The sequence below is a fragment of the Heterocephalus glaber genome, unplaced genomic scaffold (assembly GCF_053883595.1).
Source record: "Heterocephalus glaber isolate CG9 unplaced genomic scaffold, H.glaber_assembly_v1.0 deba00001737, whole genome shotgun sequence".
NCBI lineage: Eukaryota > Metazoa > Chordata > Mammalia > Rodentia > Bathyergidae > Heterocephalus > Heterocephalus glaber.
Window position 1 is genome coordinate 2,743,234 of NW_028258445.1, and position 23,591 is coordinate 2,766,824.

At 38.9% G+C, this 23,591-nt stretch overlaps 1 long non-coding RNA gene across 1 annotated transcript in view; it reads right to left on the bottom strand.

Annotated features, from left to right (window-relative positions):
• Window positions 1-789: 789 nt before the first annotated feature.
• LOC110346444 (uncharacterized) overlaps window positions 790-23,591 on the bottom strand; it is a 66,649-nt gene continuing 43,847 nt past the window's right edge. Inside the window, exon 3 of the long non-coding RNA XR_015447026.1 lies at window positions 790-945. This is a non-coding gene — a long non-coding RNA (uncharacterized LOC110346444). The remainder of the gene's footprint in view (window positions 946-23,591) is intronic.

Here is a 23,591-nt window from a genome sequence, read left to right on the forward strand (position 1 = left end):
AGCTCAGCTTCCCCAACATGTAAGCTTTGTGTGACTTTCAGCTCCATCTGGCCTCTGATGAAGGAAGAGGCCATCTTTATTTTACTGAACTTAGCATCCCACTGATTATTTAAGAATCTGAATTGCTCATTGTCCATCACACTATTTTGGTATAAATAAGACAGAATAATTGGCTTTTCATATCAGGATATTTTGTAAATCAATTGTCATGAAGTTTCTGAAACATTTTTGTTGTCTAAATCAATAATCCAAGTTGATTAAAAGTTCCACTTACATGAAGACACGATCTCCATAAAAACAAAGGCATTTTTTATATGGAATAGGGCTTGTCTTGAAGAACAGATGGAAAGTAATGCAGAAGCAGGTGGGTTGTGTACACATTTGTTATGTAAGAAGAGGCAAAATCTCTTGCTTAATGAGAAAGTCATTTTCAGCTAAGGGCGTAGGAGGACATTTTTTCTTTGAAAAAAAGGCACAATGATGAAATACTAAAGCTGTCAAAATAAAAGCTGCTTTAGCACAATGTTGGGTTTTGTCTCAGGATCTGAAGAAAGGAAGAATGCAGAGACAGAGATGGAACAAATAGCCAATGATGGATGTGACCCGAGCTGGCTACTGAACGGACGGGGATCTGTGACACCAGAGGGAAAACGTGTCGCAGGAGGTGTCTTATGCAGCCACAGGAAGACCTGAGCCAAAGGATGAATTCAGTTATTTATTGTCTTTAGCTCCTTCAGGGCAAAGACTTTGGTTACCACATCCTGAAGCTGATCTGATGTGGATTTCGTAGGAAATGGCTGCAGCGGCGCCTCAGACTCCCCAAGGAACACTGCTCCTGTGGCTTTTGCCCGGTCTGTTTCAGGACCCTTGACTTGGGAACTGGGTGAGCGTTAAAGAATACAGGTGGGGCGGTGAATGCAGCTCAGCCCAGCAGTAGAGTTCACTCTGCAAAACAGAACAACACAAAAGCAACAAAAGTAGTTTAGAAGAAAGTGGAGGGTAGGTAGATTCAAATTCCAAATGATTTGAATTATAATTAGGGTAAATATGTCTGGTGTAAGTGGATCACATTAAATTGGACAACATAACACTCAGTTCCTACTGAATGATATTCCTGCAAAAGCCTAGGGAAGAAGGCAAATGCTTTCCAGAAAGGAGAAGCTATGGGGAGATGGTAAGGATGGAAGGAACAGACAGAAACATAAGCAACTGAGAGGTTTTGTAAGTGCATTCGGTTACTTTCTCCCTGTGTGTATTAGAGATTCAAAGATAGCAAAGCAAAATCATTGTCCAAGGAGCTGATAGTTTTGTTGTTAAGAACAGGGCAAAGAAGGATGGAGACAAAATATAAGATGGAGGATTTTGAGAGCATGATGAGTATCCAGAAGTAGTTTACAAAGAGTGATGGTAAGAATGTGATGTTCTTAAAACAGAAGAAAAGTCAGTAATAAAATTTTAAATGGAAAAATTGCAGGACTTTATTCTTACCAACTATTTAGGTAACTGTGGAGAGTTTTGCTTTGAAGTCAAGGAGCTGGCCTAGGTTTCCAGCTTTTTAAGTTATGAAACAAGTTTCAGAACTAAAAGAAAAATTAAGTCTTGCTTTACAGGGTGAAATACACCAGTGAAAGGGCAACAAAATGAAATCAGGGAATTAACGATTGGAGGTAGAGAGAAAGAGCCTAGAAGACATGCTTTAACACACATAAACCTGTTCTAAGCTAAGTGAATAACCAGACAGAGACTGCGCCTATAATTTATCTCTGGTGTAAAAATTGTATCCCACATTCCCTTCCCCAGAGACAAAAATAGCCCCAGACCTGGACTACCAGACCTGCTGCTTTTCAGTGAACCTGGGGGAGGCGGAGGACACCTTCACAGAACAGAAAGGAGAAAGACTGCTGACATCCACGTCCCTCACACCGCAGGAGTCCACTCTTCAGGACTCACCGTCCCAGCAGGGGTAAGGGAGGATGGGCTCCACTGTCCCGTGTTTCCAGAGAGAAGATGTTCAACAGGTACGTCATGAGAACCAGGCCAGAGAAATGTGTTGGCAAACTTGTTGGGAAATGTGGGTTAGAGACAAATGGGGTCCACGTGTGTAGGGCCCCAAATCTTAGGAAACAGAAAACTCGAACTGTAATTTGTACAGAGAGTAGGTTTTAGGGGTATCACAAGTCACCTGCAGAGAGATATGATGTTTTATGTTGCTTATTTTACCTCTCGACAATTTCTGGAAAGTTCTCTCCTTTCAGAGGTAGTGGTCTTATCCCTAGAGTCTCAATGGGAAAAAAATGACATTCATCAAAAGAAGAGCATACATTCCTGGTCACTGCATTGAGATGTCAGTGATCTTATCCCACTTCCCTGTTTTCCATTCGTCTAAGTTTATCCCTCACCCCCTCAAATCCATGCCTAGATCATGACCTCCATTCTTAAACAGATGTCCAGGATATACAAGAGCATTACAATGTATCATTTAGAAAGCATAATTAAAACCACTCTGTAGAGGTCTCCTGGAAATGGTGTAAGATAAATAAAGGGAAGAAATACCACAGATGACTTAGATTTTATGACAATGAAAGATTCTGGCTGGTGAAATAGTGAATTCCATGTCACCAGAGCTATTTACAAAGAACCTGGATGGTTGTGCAGCAGGAAGTGACGGGCTCATTCTTGCATTGGGTTGTTGGAGAACATCGGAGTCTGTCTATCATGTTGCTTAACTGAGGGCTAAGTGATGGGGCTCAGAGTGGAATGAAGGCAAAGAGGCATAGCTCAAACTTGAAGCTGTGGTATAGATGGATTACTCACATTGACCAAATAAACAAACCCACACAGTGTTTTAAAACAAATGCTTAGGATTCAAGAAATTTGTCCAAATTTTGTAGACCAGATGGTAAAACTCAAGAACTTCACTTACAAAGCCAAAAAAGATTTTTCAACTGAGAGGCAAGTAAAAGTCAGGAAGAAGAAAAAAGAGCAGAATTTTGTGAGGGTTTTTAAGTGGAGAGGTGAAAATTTTTTTTAAAAGTTTAGATAATAACCCAGACTGTACCATGGAGACAAGGATGAAATATAGTCACAGCACAGTGGGTCTGGAATAGGTTGTCCAGAGCTGTTACAGTAGCTGTAATCATTCTCCGTTCCACCCAGCCACGTAACTCTCGCCCGCAAAATGCGCTCGTGGACCAGTGTGGCCGCTGGAAGTTGAGCCTGTGTCTGAGTCACTGATCAGTTAAGAGAGGAAAATCAAGAGACCTAAGAAAGAGTCTTTTCTAGAAGTAGATTCTAAATGAGCAGGATTTCCAGAAATTTCATAAATGTCTATCATATCTCATTGGCCAGAACTTAGTCACCTAACCAAAAGATGATCTTAAAAAACCCAATTAAAAATTGATTTCTCTCATTAAAGAAGATGGTGTGGGCCATGCATGTTGAGGAGGCTCCAGAAGTCTCTGCCAAGGTAGGTTCCTTTCCTTGGGGATCTACTGGGACCATTGCTTCTGTCTACGGTTGGCTCAGGTCATCCAGATAAGGACTACTGGGCTGGGGATTTAGCTCAGTGGTTCTGTCACCTGCCCCAGATAAGGACCACTAATTCTTCTTTCATATTTGAATAATACCTGGGTTCAACAGACATTACCATAGTTTAGATCTTAGGTGCCCTGCAAAGGTTCAGCTGCCTGGGTCACTGAGGCTCTGCCTTGGAAGGACATTGAGACTCCAGTCTTTTCCTTTCTTTCACTTCTCAGCTGAGGCCGGTGCTTTTGCTCCAGTGTGATTCACCATGATTTGTGCCACAGATAAAAGCAATAGGACCAACCAATTATGGATGGAAAGCTCTGACACTGAGCACTAAAATAAACCTTTTCTGCCTTTTCAAAGTTGTTTATCTCAAGTGTTCACTACAGTAACAGAAAGTTGACTAACACAGACATCAACATTTATTTGGCAATAACATCAAATTTGAAGCTTGACTTTCAACAAACAACTGATATTTGAACAAGTAACTTGTGCTATTTGTAATCATTACTAAGGGACTTCTTTGTCTAGCCAAGCATACATCTCATTAGGAAGAATATTATAGAGAACATTTGAAAATAATGCTTTGAGTTGAAGCTGGTTAAACTCTTTTGCTGTTATACTTCTTGTTATTATGATTATATTGGTGAAATTCCAAAGCATTATGCCCATGAAAATTGGATGAAGTAACTCTAGAAACATAAATCCTCTCTCTTTTTTGTTTTTACCTTGCTAAGCTATTTCAGGGAATTTGCCTGGCACAAACACCTCTCAGCATGTGGACCTTTGCTATTGTAATGTTTCACTAAACATGTGAGTACACATTTCTCTTTAACATCCTGATTTTAGTTATTTTGTACAAATACCCAAAATAGATATGTGACACAGGGATATATGAAGAGGTATCATAATTGATCATTAAAAGATGTCATTCAACATATTAATCAATAGAGAACTAAAACTAAAATCTGCAAAGCAATATTGCCTCATGTCATTTGAAAGGATCTTTTCTGAAATTGAAAATTTCATTTTGGTCAATTCTAAAAATATGTATCTGATGATTCTTTTTAAAAAAATTTTTATTAGTACGTGTTTATGACACATAGTGAATATACTCATCACAAGGCGTTGGTGAATATACATCCCACTCCATCTTGATCACAGTGCCCAGAAATCAACAGTTCACCATTAAATGAAAGCCAAATCTACATGTCCACACATCTGGGAAATTTTAATTTATATGTTCAATAAAAAAGTGATAAAAGATAATATTTGTCATGATATCCAAATTCTGTGGTGGCATTACAAATTATTATCATGCATTTCCTGTATTCTTTGATTTTTTAAGTTAGCAAGACTGGGAAAATTTCTTAGGTAATACTCTTTAATTTCAACTAAAACCTATGTATGAAATACTATATAAACACTATAAAGCCTGATTTTTTCTTCCCATTGCTCTTTTCTTTTTCGGTACCAGGAATCAAGGACCTTGCATTTGCCAAGCAGGTGCGGTGCCACTGAGCTAAATCCCCAGACCCCCAGGCCTCACTCTTTCTACAAATACATAGGTATTTAGTCTTAAAAAAAAAAACCAAAAAACAAGAGAACAAACCAAAACAAATGAACAAAAACCATACCAAACGGTGCCAAATCCCTGGCCCAAGTCCATACTGTGGATAAGAAATTTGTGTCAAGAGCAGGTTTTTATTTTTCCAGTGACCAAAACATAGGGAGCCAGGTTTATTAATGTTGTTGCTTTCGTGTTAATCACATATAGCTACAGAGAAAGCAGTGTTTTAGGGTGCTAGTTGCCTATGTGTGCCATTTTAAAGCTGGTGTGAATGTTAGTATTAACTTAACAATAGTCAGGGCAAGGGCCCAGGCCGTCCGTCTTCACGGAGGGGCCGTGGACAGTGTGTGGGCTCGTGCAGCTCCAATGGGCTCAGGCTCTCCCGGTGGTCTTGTTTAGCCACTGAGAACCGTGTGTGCAAAGAAATCCCAGCCCTCGACCTTTGTTTCCCACAGTTCCACATTGACAAAAGAATATGTAGTCAATATCTTTAAAAATATACTTTTAAAATGGGTGAGGAGGTGCTTCTTGGTGAGTAGAGTGTGTGTGAATGTGAGTGTGTGTGTGTGTGTGTTTACCATCTCTATCTAAAGCAAGAGCTGAATATTCAACACAGCTCCTTTGTGCCATTTACTTCTGCAGATGGAAAAAAATCTTAAGTTGATTTAAGAGAAATTAACACTGTTGCTTATAAAGAAACAGAATTCACAAAGTTCTTAACAGCATTGGTTCCCCTGGCAAAATTCCTTGTATGAGGCAAAAAATCATCCACAGAGCATCTCCAATACAGAAATTAGGTCAAAGAGGTCAAAGAATTTGTCCTGAATCACAGAGCTCTGAGAGCGAGGGTCGAATCAAAGATCAGAAAACCTAGCATCAAATCTTTCCATATCTCCCTTGTAAGAGTCTTATGTTTTGGAAGAAACATTTGACTTCGTATGAATCACCAACCAAAGTGCCTAAAACCTGGAAGAAGATAAGGGCTTACAAAATTTAAATAAATCACAGTCTAAAAAAAAATAACTACAACCTTGTCACCCAGTCAAGTAGTTGGCAGCCCTCTCTTCCTTTTAAGGGTTTTCTCGCTGAAGTTCACACTCAGGTTAGAGCTCAGATTTGAGAGAGGTTATCCTTATACTACTTGGCTCCAGTCGAGAGGACCACTGCCAATGGAATCATTCTAAATGTGCCAGCCAAGCAAACCCCAGTGCAAAACACAGCCTACCCAAGTGCCCGGACTGGACCTTGCAGCTTCAGTGAGCTGGAGCTATTGAGAAGCAGTAAATTTGAGCCCTGCCTCCTCCAGAACAGTCCTTCCCTTGGAACAAAGACTAACCCTGCTCCTCTCTGCAACCTCAAGGACTGATGAGACTCTTGGTATATCGGTAAAGTGGAGTAGATAATTTGTGTGAATGCACTGCTGATGCATGCCAGAAATGAGAATGCAGTTCTTGGGTGAAAAATTTTATTTTTCCATAATACATAATCCTAATATCATGATTTATGGGGAAGATGAGTCCATAGGAAAATCCTCCTGGGTGTTTGGATGTATATCCTACTGATTTTATGAGCTCTCTAATAAATCAGTAACTACAGGGATATCCGAGAATAAAAATTTATTTTTGGCCATGTGTCTAGAAGTATTACAGGTTGTTCTGAGCATCTAAATTATATATGATGGAGCTCATCCCTTTATCTGTGGTCAGCTGCAGATAAATGGATCCAGCAGGCATCATTAACGATCTTTGCTATTGGGTTTTTGTGTTGGTCTTGTTTTGTTTTTACATATTAATAATCAGTGTGGGATATCAAGGCCAGTTCTCATCTGAGAGTATTTTCTCAGCAGAGACAGAAGAGATAAAAATATGGAGAAGCCTCCAAAGTACCTCACTATTAATTCTATTATAATGTAGTTAAAACCAGTCATAAATTCAAACCAGGCTTAGGAGGCAAAGAAATAGATTGTTTCTTTCTTAGAAAACCTGCAAACTTACATTGCAAAGACTATCGAGACAGTGAAGAGGCAGGGGATTTGTCATCAGCAGAGCACAATTGGGAACCTGAAGTGCAAGCACTGCTAATGTTCTTTCTGACAGTGAGGTGCAGCGGCACAGCTGTACCTAGGTGCCCTTTCCTAGTGGTGGTGCAGAGTTGTGATCGACCCTAATTTATCTCCATTCTCCATATACCCACCATGCACTCCTATCCTTTGCCTTTCTTTCCGGCCATGTTCAACTGTGCTTCCTGTGTACAAGGTATATTAGTCCACTTTCTGTTACTAATAACAAAAAATTGCAAGATAGTCAAGTCATGAAGTGTGTTTTGTCCCACAGTTTCAGAGGTACCAGTCCATGGGTGATTGACCTTGTTGCTTTCAGGCCTGTGAAGAGGCAGCACGGTAGGGGGCGCTGCTCAACTCATGGGGAGTCCCCCTCAGGGGCCTCCAGTGCACCAAGCCTCCCACTGGCTGGTCTCATAGCAGCTCCACCACTCTCACGCATGCCACCCAGGGCCCCAATCCTGTACTGGCTGGGCTTTTGGAAGACACTCATCCAAACCACAGTACAAGGTCAAAATCAAACACATGTCTCAACAGAAAGGCACAGGTGCTGTCCCGACGGATGTCCAGCGTGGACAGTAAGCGTCCCTCTCGGCTGCACAGTGTCAGCAGCCTTCACTTTCCTCATGCATGTGCCCGTCCTCAGCACCAGCTTCCCATCCTGAAACAGCTGAGGTGGGGTCTACTACAGGGAGTCTGCGGACAAGATGAACTCCAGGACAAAATAATCCATGTGCATGTGTGCATGTTTCAGGAGAAAACTCCCATAATGTCGTCAAATCCTTACAAAACAGTTTATGGCTCAGGCCTGTTAGACCATTACTTACTGGGGTTACACTGCTAAGTAAATGAGTGCACTTGAATGCTGGAGAATGAGCACGCTTGATCACCAGCAGAGCTCTTTTTCATCCACTAGCAGGCTCTGTAACGGGCGTGAGATGGGAGCGTGTACATTTGCAGCTCTCCACCGTTTCTGAAGAAGAGTCCCTGCAGAAGAGTCACTGGTGATAGGAGACCCAATACTCCTAAAAACGTGCCAGGGAGGTGCGCACTCACAGTCACCTACACACACTGAGTTTGCTGGCGTAGAAATGCAGCCTCGCTCCCCACCCCAGAGCTTAATTAGTCATTGCTAATGAATTTACTGATTGTTTCCAGAGAGGTCTGCACTGCAAAGAGTGGTCTGGGCAGGAGGGCACTAAGGAGGATGCTGAGAAGGGAGCCCAGAGAGACCCGAGCCACCAGTCCAGCAGCGAGCATGGTGCTGTTCTGCATGGATCAGCTGGGCAGTGAGTACAAGATCCCCGTCAGGTCTTGGCCATGAAAGAGCTGGGCGTTGTAGAGAGGACATCACCCACTTCTTCCTCAGGCACAGGTACTTTCTTCAGAGAAAGTTGAGTGGGTTTAGATCAGACCACACACACTGCTCTCTGGCCCTGCTTCAAGACAGAGAGAAAATATGGTCGGGTGCAGAATTTTTGGTGACAATATCATTAGGAGAAGGAGCTGCCTCAGAACTTCCCAGTTACAATTTGAGTGGTGTTTCCAAAATGGCACTTGTTACCCATCCGTGTCAAATTTCACCTCTGATTTATCTCAGAAGACTCAGGACCATAGAGACCCGGAGGTGGCCCTTCTTCCTCCTTCTCCAGCTGCACAAGGTCTGGGAGTCATAGCCATTGCTGTTTCCCTCGTCTCTACACGACAGGAGCACAGTTCCCTTCATCCCCAGCCACAGTCTCCCTTATGGATCTCTTATTTCCTCTTCTGTAGGGACAGGCTCTTGTCCTTCTATTAAATATCTCAAAGTAGTATTTAGTTTAGTAGTAGTAGACTTCTAGGTCAAACAAAACAGTCTTCTAATTTTTAAAGGGCTCGGATGCATTTTCTTCAGACCACTAAGAAACAAAACCACACAATGACAAAGCAAACCAAAGCAGCTCAAAAGCAAGGGCTGGAATGAGTTGAATCTTTCAGCTGAGTCTTTACTGACCTGCTACTGAGGCTACAACACTTTCCTACAAACTCCTTTAAACTAATCTCTTATTCACCTGTTTTGAGGCCAAGTATTGAGAAACAGTGGTGGTAGAAGGCTTTCACCTAAAGTGAAGAAGAAAATTTGCAAGTATTGCTGCATGAGAGACACCTCATCATGTTCTTTCTGTGCTATCTTATACTTACAGAAAATACCATTTTACAGAAAGAACACTGGGGTTTAGAAAGAACTGAAGCCACTCGCCCAAAGTCTCCATTGGTAGATTTTGAGAAAAAGCATTTAAACACAAAAATCCTTGGAAACAAGAAATACCTCTGCTCTCACACAGCAGCTTCTGATTTCTCAGACAAAAGCAGAGGAAACTCTATCAGGACTACAGGAAAGATACTTGAATTGATATGATTAAAACCAGGCCAATAAAACATTTTTTAAATGCTAAAGTAAGATAAGGGGAAAAACCAAAACCAAACCCTGTAACCTTCCCTTGGAATCTATCTGGCTGAATCCCAGAGGTTATTTTGTGGTTTGTGCTTCTTTGTTATTATTTTTGTAGACGTTTTCCCTGTAAAGGAGAAATGGCCCGGTAGGCCAATATTTACATCTCAGTTTGGATCTATCAGCAACAGCTTGCCTTTTTACACTTCTGTCCTTGAACATGTTCGTCAAGCCCCAGTGTCTTTTTCAAAATCTGCCTCTTAATTTGTAGCTTGGATGCAGGAGCAGAGCTCACCCTGGAGACAATATTTGGAGCCATTTCTTAATTTAGGCCATGAGTCAGAACCCGGCAGAGCCGTCTGCTGACTCTACAGTATACCACTCAGTGCCTGGCATCCGACCAGCAAGACAAACTCTTAAAAATAACAAGAAATCATAATTCTTCTGAAATCTCATAAAAGTAAAACAAGAAAGGCCTCAAAACTGTAAAATGCTTATTACATTTTTAGGTATCGAGGGATTCAATGATGACATTGTGCAAGGCGCTGTGTTTATTCGAACATTTTCACTAATTAAATCATATTTTTCATGTTGCCTGATGCTTGCTGGCACCTGTGGTGTCCTCCCCTCCACAGAGGCCCGAGGAAATCAGCAGTAATGATCTCCCACTGCTGGTCCTCAGAAGGATGTGCGAGTTGACTGTATTAGATTAGAGGAAGTAAACTGCGGAGCTGCCGTCGCTGAGCACACAGCTTGAAATGACTGACTGAAACAAAAGGGATGAAATTAGGGGAAAATGCAAGATTGAATAAATCCCCCTAACGTCAGGCCCCAGGAGCTACAGCAGCGGAAAATGGTCTGAGAGTAGGGCTTGAGAGAAAGAATAAGACACATTTTCCTCTAGGTTACTGTAGGTATTATATTTTAACAGATATGCTATTGTGGGATTAAAATAAATTACTGGGATGAAGAAATTCTCAGAAAAGCAAATGCTATTCAGGTTTTATTAACAAACACACTGGTTTGAAATAAATGACACTTCCACTAACTGTTGGGAGCACTCTGCTACATCGGCTGCTCTCAAGAAGAATGCTGTGGCAATTTGAGAAATTCCATTATGGGGAATGATAAGAGAAATAAATTAGGGGTGCTCGATCAGTTTGAGTGGGCTTTGCATGAAAATAAAGACCAGTGCCCTCAAATGCTTGAAGGAGAGGCATCTAGGAGAGGCTGACAGCTGTTTTCCGTGGTTTCAGCGAGCTAAGCAAGGGCCTGCGAGTTGCAGTGACCGCGTGCTGTGCTTTGAATCTGAACGTCCCCCTGAGACAAAGGCCTTGTCTCCAGCTTGGTCTAGTGCTGCTGAGAGGGGGCAGAATCTCTAGGGGGTGAGGTGAGTCTGGTGGGAGGTGTTGGGGTTCCTGGAGGAGACACTCAGAGCGCATCGGGGGGCCCCAGACTCTTTCTTCCTCTCTGCCTCGCCCCCCAGCCATGAGGTGAGTAGCTCTGCTCCTCCGTGTGCTCCTCACCACGATTTGCCACGGCAGGCCCGAACCACCTGGACTAACTGATAATGGGCTGACCCCTCTAAACTGTGAGCCAAAATAAAACTTTCAGAAGTTGGCTTCTCTGTAGGTGGTCTGGGTAGAAAAATAACAGAATTGGATGCACTTATATCTAGAACGCAAGTGACAAAGGTCTGGGAGAAAGATGCTAAAATACATATAAAAGCCCATGTGTAGGTCAATGTGATCATTTTTTAAGCAGCAAGTTAGTCCAAAGGTTTACACTCACGTTTTACAACTAAAACAAGAATACAAATTAGAGCACTCTTTCTGCAAAGCACTTTCTGCTCTCACTGGGCTAGAAGGTGCTGTTTGTTTTTCTGCCAGTGACAAGAAAGGCCGGGTTGCCATGTTTCCAACTCGTGGAATCCCCTGCTGGAGGAGTCTACTGCCTTGCCTGTCACGCTGCAGTGAGAAACACTAGACCACCAGCCGCAGAGGCCACGGTTCGGGGTCCAGGTCCTCTTCCCTCCAACCTGAACATTGAAATGCCTTCTGAGACAGTGGCTCCTAAAATGAAGTCCATGACAAAAGAGAGGAACTGCTCTCAGATAAACAGCTATCCAAAATACTAAATTCTCCTGGAAACTAGATGAAGAAAGCTACCATTCGTTTAAAAAAATCAGGAACTAACAAATTGGTTTTCCAAGGAAACTGACACTTACATATATTTATGGACGCACAAATGGTAGGCTGAGAAAAAAGCTTATAATTTTGGAACCAGCTCTCTACAGGAGAGACTAAACACAGACAATTATAAATGACAAAAAGCATACACAGAATCCACTCCTCTTTAATTCTACAAGCATTCAAAACATTGGGGGAGCTAGAAGAACAGAAGGAGCTGTTCCACAAAGGCCCCAGAAGAAGTAAGCGGTGTTGAGTCAAGTTTAGTGCAGAGAGAGAGAGAGAGAGAGAGAGAGAGAGGGAGAGAGAGATTCACAAAGGGGAGAAATAAACTGAAAACTCTCTTCTCTGGAGGATTTGCTCAGAGGTCTTTCCATCCAACAATTCTACTCTCTAAAAGCTCATTTAGGGCCTAGGACAGTGATGGCGAACCCTGTAGAGACCTAGTGCCCGAACTGCAATGCCAAACCCACTAATTTGTCACGAAGTGCCAACACCGACCCTATGCGCACTGCTGTCTGCTAGGCTGCTGGGGTGATGTGGGCAGCTTGGCTCTGCTAGGGACAGAGGTGGTGCTGCATGGTCACTGCTGTTCACCACCACACACCTAGTGCGGCATGACCAGGTGCTGATTTGGGTAGGGATTCAAAGGTATGTCTTCACGCAAACAGTGTGCATTATAGGAATAGAGAAATTCCCAATATAAAGGACTATGTGCCATGAAGAAAATACAATTTAAATTCTATGAGATTAAACATCTTTGAGAAGCAGCAGATCCTCAGGCAGTTTCAAAATATGTTCCATAATCGGATCATTTCACTGTGTTAATGCAATTATGATACAGAAACTCAGTATTCTATGGTTCTATGAGGGTCACGTTTGACCACAATTTATTGGGACAAATTTCCTTGATGGTTCAAAATTGTTTCTTTCTCTTTTATCTATTTAGTAGTCTTTAAAATACATTAGTGCTGGGGCTGAGGATTTAGCTCAGCAGTGCCCATGCCTGCCTCGCAAGTGCAAGGTCCTGATTTCGATCCCCAGTACCAAAAAAAAAAAAAAAAGAAAAGAAAAGAAAAGACATTAGTGCTCTAATCATGAGTCAATTTACAAAATAATATTAAAGTTCATCACTGGTCATTCGAGAGATGCAGATGAAAACAACACTGAGACTCCACCTCACCCCAGAAAGAATGGCTGCTATCATGAAATCAACCAATAACAAATGCTGGCAGGGCTGTGGGGAGAAAGGAACCCTTCTCCATTGTTGGTGGGAGTGTAGACTGGTGCAACCACTGTGGAAATCAGTGTGGAGATACCTCAAGCAACTAGGATTAGAGGTCCCATTTGACCCAGCTATTCCTCTACTGGGGATCTTCCCCAAAGAATTAAAAGAGTTATACCACAGTGATATGTGTACACCGATGTTCATAGCAGCACAGTTTGTAATAGCTAAAGCTTGGAAGCAGCCCAAATGCCCATCAACTAGAGACTGGATAAAGAAGATGTGGGGTTTTTTTTTATAAAATGGAGTACTACTTAGCAGAGAAACTGGAGACATTTGTAGCTAAGTGGATGCACATTGAGGCCATACTCTTAAGTGAAATAAATAGGACACACATGTGTAAATACTGAATAGTTTCTCTGGTGTGAAAAACTAAAAGTGTAAGTAAGAATCAAAATGTATAGTGGATATTGTGAAATAGAAAGAAAATGTCTAAAGGAGTAGGGGAAGTGGGAAGGGTAGGGGAAAGGAAAGAAGGGAAAAGAAAAAGTATGAGAAAAGGAAAAAAATGGAAACAAAGTTTATGTAAATAGGGAAGGGAGGAAGGGGTGAAGGGAGGGCAGGGGAATGGGTAAAAAAATAAGAACCAAGATACATCATGTAAAGGGACAAGATCCCAGTGATGAATGTAACTGTATTGTATACCTAAAATGTACCAATAAACTAAATGGAAAAAATAATAATAGTAATGTATAATTTTATTGATATTGCTTTTACATATTCCCATCAGGAAGTTATTGTAATAAAGTAACTAGGAGAGAATATTAAAATGAGGTACTACTACTTAATCCAAGCATATTTTCTAACTAAAAACGAGATCAGCAACAAGATACACCCTTAAGTCTTTAGATCACAAAACTTTAAGACAATAATTGGTTATTAAGAATGGTAAGGCCGACATTTAATTATGGACTTGCCTTTGAAATGAATCCATTCAGCTTACATTTTGCATCGTAATTCTACTACAAATTGAGTTTTTACATTGCTTAAGAAAAGTCCCTTCTAGAAAGTAACATGAGGAGAAAGCTGGGAAATAAACTGCTTTCTAACGGTGACGAAAGTTGAATGCATGCCAAGAGGTGTAGGGGCCTGGGAATGCCACTTATGTGACAAGCTTGCTGTTTTTCTTGGTATTCTTGTTGTTGTTGTTGTTGTTATCTAAAAGTGCACTTTGTAGAAAGCACTTTAGTCTACATACATGGGTATGCATGTATCTCTGTAATATGATGTCTTTAATACTTTGGGGAAGATACCTAGAAGGTATAACTGGGTTAAAATTCTGTTTCTAGTGTTTGAGGAATCTCCATTCTGATTTTCATAGTTGTACTAATTTACATTCCTACCAATAATGTATAAGAGTCCTTTCTCCCTACAACCTCATCAACATTTTTTTTTAATTCTTGATGAGAGCCATTCTTTCTGGAGTAAGATGGAATCTGAGTGATGTCTTAATTTGCATTTCTTGAATGTCTATATATTAAACATATTTTATTTATTTATTGGCCATTTGTACTTCTTTTGAGAAGTATCTACTCATTTTAATTAGTAGATGAGATGGTCCTATTTGGCCCATTCTACTTTGATATGACCTCATGCTAACCCTACCAATTAAATTCATAAAGACTTTTCCAAATAAGGTCACATTCTGAAGTATTGGAAATTAAGACATTGATCTATCAATTTTGAGTGAACTTGTAATTGACCCCATAATAATTTCCAAGGGGGAGAGAAGTGCAAAGCCTGATATTTTAATTTTAAATGATACATTTTCAAGATGACTTCAGCTGAAATACCAGTAGTCATGTTTACATGTTGAAACCAAAATACTGGAATTTACTAATTGCCTGAAACTTGGAATTTAATATTGATCTATGTGTTCAATTGGAAGGTTAGATGGTTAGTAAAACTCACTGTTTATTTTGGGTAAAGAAATACATTTCTCAATATATTTCTCTCTGTTCAACTTTATTTCTGTTTTCTTTTTCTCTTTGTAAAATTGTGTCATATTTAACTAATAGTTTCTGATCCCAGGAGCATTCAGGATGTGTTAAGTTTTCATACTTCAGTGTTTTATTAAATTGATAAAGACATAAAATGGCTTATTTTAACATATTTACAAAGTTAAATTATCAAATTAGAAATCAGTACACAATAAAATTTCAAAGTATCCATCTATACCTTTAAGTAGACCATTAATGGATTAAAGTAACAAACACATGGAATTTATTACAGTACTTTTTATAATAGCAAAAGTGTGAGAAAATATTTTTAGGGTTAGGAATGTATTCTCAATAAATTAAGGTTTACTAATCTCATGTAATATTTTATAGCTATTAAACAGAATGATTTGATTCTACATTTGTAAAGCTGGAGTGATTCCAGATATATGCTTTAAACTTTAAAAAGGAAAAGGAATCCAACAAGTATGTGTTGAACAATGCCAGTTTTAAGTAAAAATATATATATTCATATATATGCCAAAATGTTTTTGCACTGACACAAAGAAATGTGGAATGATAAACACCAAAATGAAAATGTCAAATTACATCAGGGTGTAAACTTCAAAGAGGGAAGATGAATAACTAACGATATTTCTTAAAACCAGGGACATTCCCTTACACAATCAAAGGAAACTCAAACGAATCAGGAAATAGCACAAATTCAATATATAAACCACTACATTTTATTCCAACTTATCAATTATCCAAAATGTCCTTTTGAGCTATTTGCCTGTCTGGGATCCAATCCAGAACCACACAATACATTCGTTTGTCAGATCTCTTCATTCTGTCATGGATCGTTAGATTTCCTCTTTGTTGCCATTTTTGAAGAGAGCAGAACTGCTATTTTAAAGAATATTTCCCATTTTGGTCATTTTACTGATAAATCTCTATGATTTTATTCAGGAACTGATGCTGTGCTTCAGATCAGTGAGTGTCAGGTTTTCCCACATGGAGAGGAACCTTTCCTTAAGGTGATGTCCACCAGGATTATCAACCACAAATTATTTCCCCCTATACAATTAATAAGTTATGTGCAGAGAACTTTTAAATATCCTATTCCTCATTAATCTTGCTTTTAGTTTCTGTTAATATAAATGTAGATTTGTCAGTGAATGAGTTGAATTGATTATTTTTCTTTAGGTCAAATAATGTTGTTCAGAACTTTTATATATTTGCATATTTCTTTTTTGCCCCATTTTTGTCAATTACTGAGAAAAAAATATGAAACAAAAATGTTTTGGGGTTTCTGAATTTTTTTCCTTTTTATTGTTTTTTTTGTTTACATCTTGATACTGTTATGCGGCACATACATATTTATATGTCTTATTTCTAAAATTAGCCTCTTAGCACTGTGAAATTTTCATTGTCTATTAAAATAAAATTTGTCCTGACTATTCTGATATTAACAGGAATATGTCAGTTTTTTTTGTGCATACTGTTCTATGCCATACACTTTTCCATTTCTTTTAAGTTATCTATTACCTTTTTAAAAGGCTCATAATTTGTAATAACATAAGAGGATACTACGTTATACCAAGTCTGACAATCTTGTTTTAATTGTAATGCTTATTTTATCTAAACTTAATATAATTATTAATCAGTTTCATGTAGGTTTACTATTTTGTTATTTGTTTTCTAATTATGCTGCTTATTTTTTGTTCTTGTGTTCTTCCTTTGCTGCCACTTTTAGTTAATCCAATACTTTTATGTTCTAATTCTAGTGGCCTTTATTGCTATCCCTCACAGTTTTTTATTGTTATGCTGCTTCACAAAAAAAGTAAGAATATTGAATCAGTGCAGCTGTATTTATATTATTTCAATTCTGCTTGGTATTATTATGATGCATTGTTTATCTGCATATATTATAAATTCCATTATAAAGTATTACATTTTTATTTTCATAGTATGTTGATTTTTTAAAGTAGGAGTACTAGAAAAGATATTTCTTAAATGTATGTATTTATTACAATTGTAATTTCTTCTATAGATTTGACTATTACACTAGTGTTAATTATTTATACTTTTGTATGTTTTTTGATTCAGCCTGAAACACTTCTGATAGCATTTCCTTAACACTTTCATTTCCTAGAAACTATTCTCAGAGCATGAGCTCATTCACAGGTGGAGTTGAAGGATTTTGTTGGGGGCAGGGAGGAATGACGGAAGGGCCTCCTACATAGGCAGCAGACACTCTGCCACCCAGCTGTCTGCCCAGCCCTCTTCATAGTTTTAGGGTTTTCCGTTCTCTTCTTCATGTTGGGTGAGATCTTCTGATCTATCTTCACATTCATTGACCCTTTCTTATACTCTATTCAATGTGCTGTTAATCTCCACAAATGGAGGTTTCATTTGTGTATTGAAATTTTCAGTTCTAAAATTGTCATTGGTCTTTCTTTCTTTTTCTTTCTTTCTTTCTTCTCTCTCTCTCTCTCTCTCTCTCTCTCTCTCTCTCTCTCTCTCTCTCTCTCTCTCTCTCTTTCTTCTTTCTTTCTTCTTTCTTTCTTTCTCTCTTTCTTTCTTCCTTCTTTCCTTTTTTTCTGTACTGGGGATTGAACCCAGGGCCTTCACATTAAGCTATATTCCCAGCCCATTTTCTTATTTTTGAATTTGAAACAGGATCTCTCCAGATTGCCTGGGATGAGCTCGAACTGGTGATCTTCGGTATCATTCTTTTTATTTTCAATTTTTCAGATGACAATATTGTATGATATAACATATAAGATAAATATAATCTTCATAAAATCATGTTGTTTTGTGCTTAAATTTGTTTCTAATAACTCCATAAACAGCTTTTCTGATAGTTAGGACACGTGAGGTGTCTCCATGCTGGATTCTCCTTGTCTCTTCCGGGGATAGCCATTCTTCTCTGTTTTTGTGTAACTGGTTATATTTTATTTTATACTGGATATTTTGTATGGCTTGCTGTGGAAAATCTTGATTTTACTTTATTTCTCTGATGAATTTTGATATCTTTCATCATTCTATTTGTAAGAGAATGTGGTTAATTTTGCTGGATTCCAAGAAAGATTTTTAACGTAGTTTATATGTGGGATCTTTTACGGGATTTCCCCTCTCAACCTTCAGTCAGCTTTGACATTCCTGAGCTCAACTCTGTGGATCCTAAAGTCCCACCATGCTATATGAACCAAAGGACTATGTAAAATCAGCTGTTGTGTAAAATAAAAATTTATTATAAATAATAAATGATATTTGCTTTGAAAATGACAAAAACTGTCAGGTGAATTACAATTAAGCTTGCCTTAATAAGCCTAAACTTTTGCCAGAATCGAGAAATCTGAAGGGCTGCATTATTGCTCGCTAATCTTATGTGTGGACTGTGGGCCTTGATACCAGTCTTCTCGCAGCTCCTGTCTATGTGCAGGAAGTCATGAGTGAAGAGGGGCAAACTGGCCGCAGGGGCCCCCTGCCCACTGGATATTAGTGGAGTCACCAAGCTCCCACCCTGTAGAGGCGCTGTGGGCAAAGGCACCTCAGGCTTCCGCACCCTGTTGCTTCCTCTCTAAGTCTAGGGCGATGCTAAATCACCTGTCATTAATGGCACATGGTCTAAACATGACTTTAAAGGTAAATCTCTCCCTTGTTGGTGAGAAATAATTATCTGAGATTATTTATGAGAATGAATTACACCCTTTTCACTCTACTCCTCATACACTGAGTATTTTATTTTGCAAAATATTACGCTGGTCATGTTTAAGGATATAGGTAAACCCCCCCCCCAAAAAAACTTGTCATTTGTTATTATTATTTTTTTATTTTTTCAATTAGGCCTAGAAAGTACAACCGAGTTCTACTGCACCAAAAAGGCCTGGAGAGCTATCAAATTTGTTCTCAGAAGAACTTGAGGTTAGAAGTTACACCCACACTTCAGAATCATTCTGAAGTTTGAACTGCAGGTTTATTTCAAACCTTGTTGCCAGGCTAACTATCCAATAGAAATCAAAGGAAGGGCAGGACATAAAGTGAGTTCCTTTTTTTTTTAAATTTTATTTTATTGATGCATTTTAGGTGTACAATATAATGACATTCATCATTGGAAATTTGCACCTTTATATAATCTCTCTTGGTTCCTATTTTTTCTCCCTTCCCCTGCCCTCCCTTCAACCCTTCCATCCCTCCATATTGACAAAGACTTTGTTTCCATTTTTTCATTTTCTCATATTAACTCCATTCCCTTCTTTCCTTTCCACTACACTTACCCCTCCCACTTCCCCTTCCCCTTTGCCCCTTTTCTTCCTATTTCACATTATCTATTATGTCTTTTAGTCCTTGTTTACACTTTCAGTTTCTCACACTAGAGAAACTATTCGGTATTTACACAGGTGAGTCCCATTTATTTCACTTTAGAGTTTCACCTCAGTGTGCATCCATTTAACTATAAATGTCTCTAATTTCTCATTTTTTGTGGCTGAGTAGTACTCCATTTTATTTTTTAAAAAACCCACATTTTTCTTTATCTCGAGTTGATGGGCATTTGGGCTGTTTCCAAGTTTTAGCTATTACAAACTGTGCTGCTATAAACATGGGTATGCATATATCACTGTGGTGTGATTCTTTTAATTCTTTGGAGAAGATACCAACCAGGGGAATACCTGGGTCAAATGGGACTTCCAGTCCTAGTTCTTTGAGGTATCTCCATACTGATTTCCACAGTGGTTGCACCAGTCTACACTCCTACCAGCAGTGGAGCAGTGTTCCTCTTTCCCCACTTCCCCACCAGCATTTGTTATTGGTTGATTTCTTGGTAGCAGCCATTCTTTCTGGAGTGAGGTGGAATCTCAGTGTTGTTTTCATTTGTATCTCTCAAATGACTGGTGATATTGAACATTTTTTCATATGTTTATTTGCTATAACTACTTCTTTGTCTGAGAAATCTCTGCTTATTTGAGATGCCCATTTTTGGATTGGGTCTTTAAATTTGGGAGGTCTCATTTTTTTAAATTCTTTATAGATTCAAGATAGTAGACCTTTGCCTGAACGATAGCTGCTGAAAATTTTTTCCCACATTGTGGGTTGTCTCGTCACACTGCTGGTGGTTTCTCTTGCTGTGCAGAAGCTTTGTAGTAAGAAGAGATCCCACTTGTTGATTCTTTGTGCTAGTTCACGGGCAACTGAAGTTTTGTTCATAAAATCTTCTCCTACACTAATGTCTTCAAGACTTCTTCCTAAATTCTCTTCCAGTCAGTTTAGTGTTTCTGTTTTAATATTTAGATGTTTAATCCATTTAGATTTTAGTTTAGTGCATGGTGTGAGATATAGGTCTAGTTTTAATCTTTGGCAAGATGAAATCCAATTTTTCCAGCACCATTTATTAAAGAGGCTATCTTTCCTCCAGTGAGGATATTTGGCTCCTTAGTTGAAAATGATGTGGCTGAGTGTGTCTAGAGTTGTTTCTGCATCTTCTAAACTGTTTCACTGGTCCTCAGGTCTGTTTTTTTGCCAGTACCATGCTGTTTTTATCACAGTAGCTTTGTAGTATAGTTTCACGTTGGGGGTTGTAATACCCCCACCATGTCTCTGTTACCTAGAATTGCTTTTGCTATTCTGGGTCTCTTCTTGTTCCAATGAATTTTTGGATTGTTTTCTCAAGGTCTGTGAAGTATACTGCTGGGATTTCAATTGGGATTGCCTTGAATCTCTACAGCAGTTTTGGGAGTATGGCCATTTTCACTATGTTGATCCTTCCTACCCAGGAGCAAGGGATGTCTTTCTATTTTCTGATTTCATCTTCAATCTCTCTTTTCAGAGTGCTACAGTTTTCACAGAAAAGGTCTTTGATTTATTTCGTTAAGTTGATTCCTAGGTACTTCAGTTTTTGGATGCTATTGTGAAAGATAATTGTTTGCCCTATTTCTCTCTCAGTTAGTCTGTTGTTTGTGTACAGAAAAGTGATTGATTTTTGTGTGTTGACCTTGTATCCAGCTACTTTACTAAATGTGGTTATTAAGTCTAGAAGACTTTTGCTCGTGTTCTTGGGGTCTTCTATATAGAGTATCATGTAATCTGCAAATAATGACAATTTGACTTCATTTCCTATTTTTATTCCTTTTATTTCTTTCTCTTGTCTAATTGCCATAGCTAATGTTTCCAAAACTATATTGAACAGGAGTGGTGATATTGGACATCCTTGTCTTGTTCCTGATTTTAGTTTGAAGGATTTCAGTTTGTGACCATTTAGTATAATATTGGCTGTTGGTTTTTCGAAGATGGCTTTTATCAGACTGAGATAGAGACCGTCTATTCCAATTTTTTGTAGGGTTTTATTATAAATGTGTGTTGGATCTTGTCAAATGCTTTTTCTGCATCTATTGAGATGATTATATGGTTTTTGCCCTTGACTCTATTGATACAGTGTATTACATTGATTGATTTGCATATGTTGAACCATCCCTGCATCCCTGGGATGAATCCCACTTGGTCAGAGTATATGATCTTCTTGATGATCTTCTGCATTCTGTTTGCCAGTATCTTATTGAGGAGTTTTGCATCTATGTTCATTAGTGAGATTGGCCTATAGTTCTCTTTTTTGGTTGGGTCCTTCTCTGCTTTGGGGATCAAAATGAAGCTTGCTTCTAGGAATGAATTGGGGAGTATTGTTTCCCTTTCAATTTCATTGAAGAGTTTAAACAGTAGTGGCAGTAGTTCCTCTCTAAATGTCTTGTAGAATTCAGCAGTGAAGCCATCAGGACCCAGGATTTTCTTAGTTAGTAAGTTTTTAATTGCATTTTCAATTTCATTGATTGACATTGGGTTGTTTAGAATTTTTAAGTCTTCTTTGTTCAACTTTGGTAATTCATATGTGTCTAGGAATCTGTCCATTTCTTCTGTGTTTCCCATCTTTCTTTTTTTTTTGTACCGGGGATTGAACTCGGGCCCTTGCCCTTGCAAGGCAGGCAGTGAAACCACTGAGCTGAATCCCCAGTCCCTTTCATCTTATTGGCATATAGGTTCTAGAAGTAGGTATTGATGATCCTGTGGATTTCTACTGGGTCTGTTGTAATTTCATCCTTTTCATTCCTAATTGCATGGATTTGGGCCTTTTCTTTCCTTTTTCTGATAAGGTTGGCTAAGGGTTTGTTGATTTTGTTTATTCTTTCAAAGAATCAACTCTTGGGTTCATTGATTATTTTGTATCATTCTCTTAGTCTCCATTGCATTGATTTCTCCTCTGATCTTTATAATTTCCTCCCTTGTATGAGCTTTGGGTTTGTCCTGCTCTTCTTTTTCTAGAAGCTTGAGGTTCAGCATCAGGTTGTTTAATTGGGCTCACTCTGTTTTCCTAATATGAGTATTCACTCACTGCTATGAATTTCCCTTGTAAGACTGCCTTCATTGTGTCCCATAGATTCCAATGTGTTGTATTATCATGGTCATTTAATTGAAGGAACTGTCTGATTTCTTCTTTAATTTCCTCTGTGACCCATTGGTTATTCAGAAGTGTGTTGTTCAATTTCCATGTGTTTATGAAATTTTTTGCAATTTCTTTTGCTACTGATCTCCAATTTCATCACGCTATGATCTGATAATATACAGGGGACAACTGTAATTCCTTTGCACTTACCTAAATATGTTCTATGAGCAAGTATGTGGTCTATTTTGGAGAACTACCCATGTGCAGCTGAAAAGAATATGTATTCTGATTTTGTGGGGTGGAACACTCTGTAAACATCTGTTAAGTTATTTGTTCAAGAGTTTGATTGAGTTCTAGTATTTTGTTGCTTGCTTTTTGTCTAGTTGATCTGCCTATTTGTGACAGTGGGGTATTGAAGTCCCCCACTACTACTGTGTTAGTGCTTATATGATTTTTCATGCCTGTTAGTATTTGTTTTACATAGTTGGGCGCCCTAATGTTTGGTGCAGTGATACTTATGATTGCCATCTCTTCCTCTTGGATTGTTCCCTTTACAAGGATGTAGTGTTCTTCTTTGTCTCTCTGAATCAGTGTGGGTTTGAAATCTACTTGATCTGCAAAGAGGATAGCTGCTCTTGCTTTATTTGGGTTCCTGTCACATGGAGTATCATTTTCCACCCTTTAACTTTCAGTCTATGAGTTTCTTTTTGAATTAAGTGTGTTTCTTTTATGCAGCATATTGTTGGATCTTGCTTCTTGACCCATTCTGCCAGTCTATTTCTTTTTATTGGTGAGTTGAGACCACTAACATTGATGGTTATAACTCATACAGATTGACTTATCATTGTCACGATTTTTTCTTTTTGTTGGATTCTTCCCCCTTGCTTTTAATTTTTTGTTGTGCCCAGTGGATTCATTCTGCTGGGCTTCCTCGGGTTGTGATCCTCATTGTCTTTTCCTAGAATATTGTCTAAAATTTTTGGAGTGCTGGTTTGGTATTGATAAAGTTCCTCAGGTGCTCTTTGTCATGAAAGTATCTTATTTCTCCATCAATTTTGAAAGATAGTTTTGCAGGGTACATCAATCTGACTCAGACGCTGTTTTCCTTTAGGGCTTGAAATACATCACTCCAAGCTCTTCTTGCCTTGAGGGTTTGCATT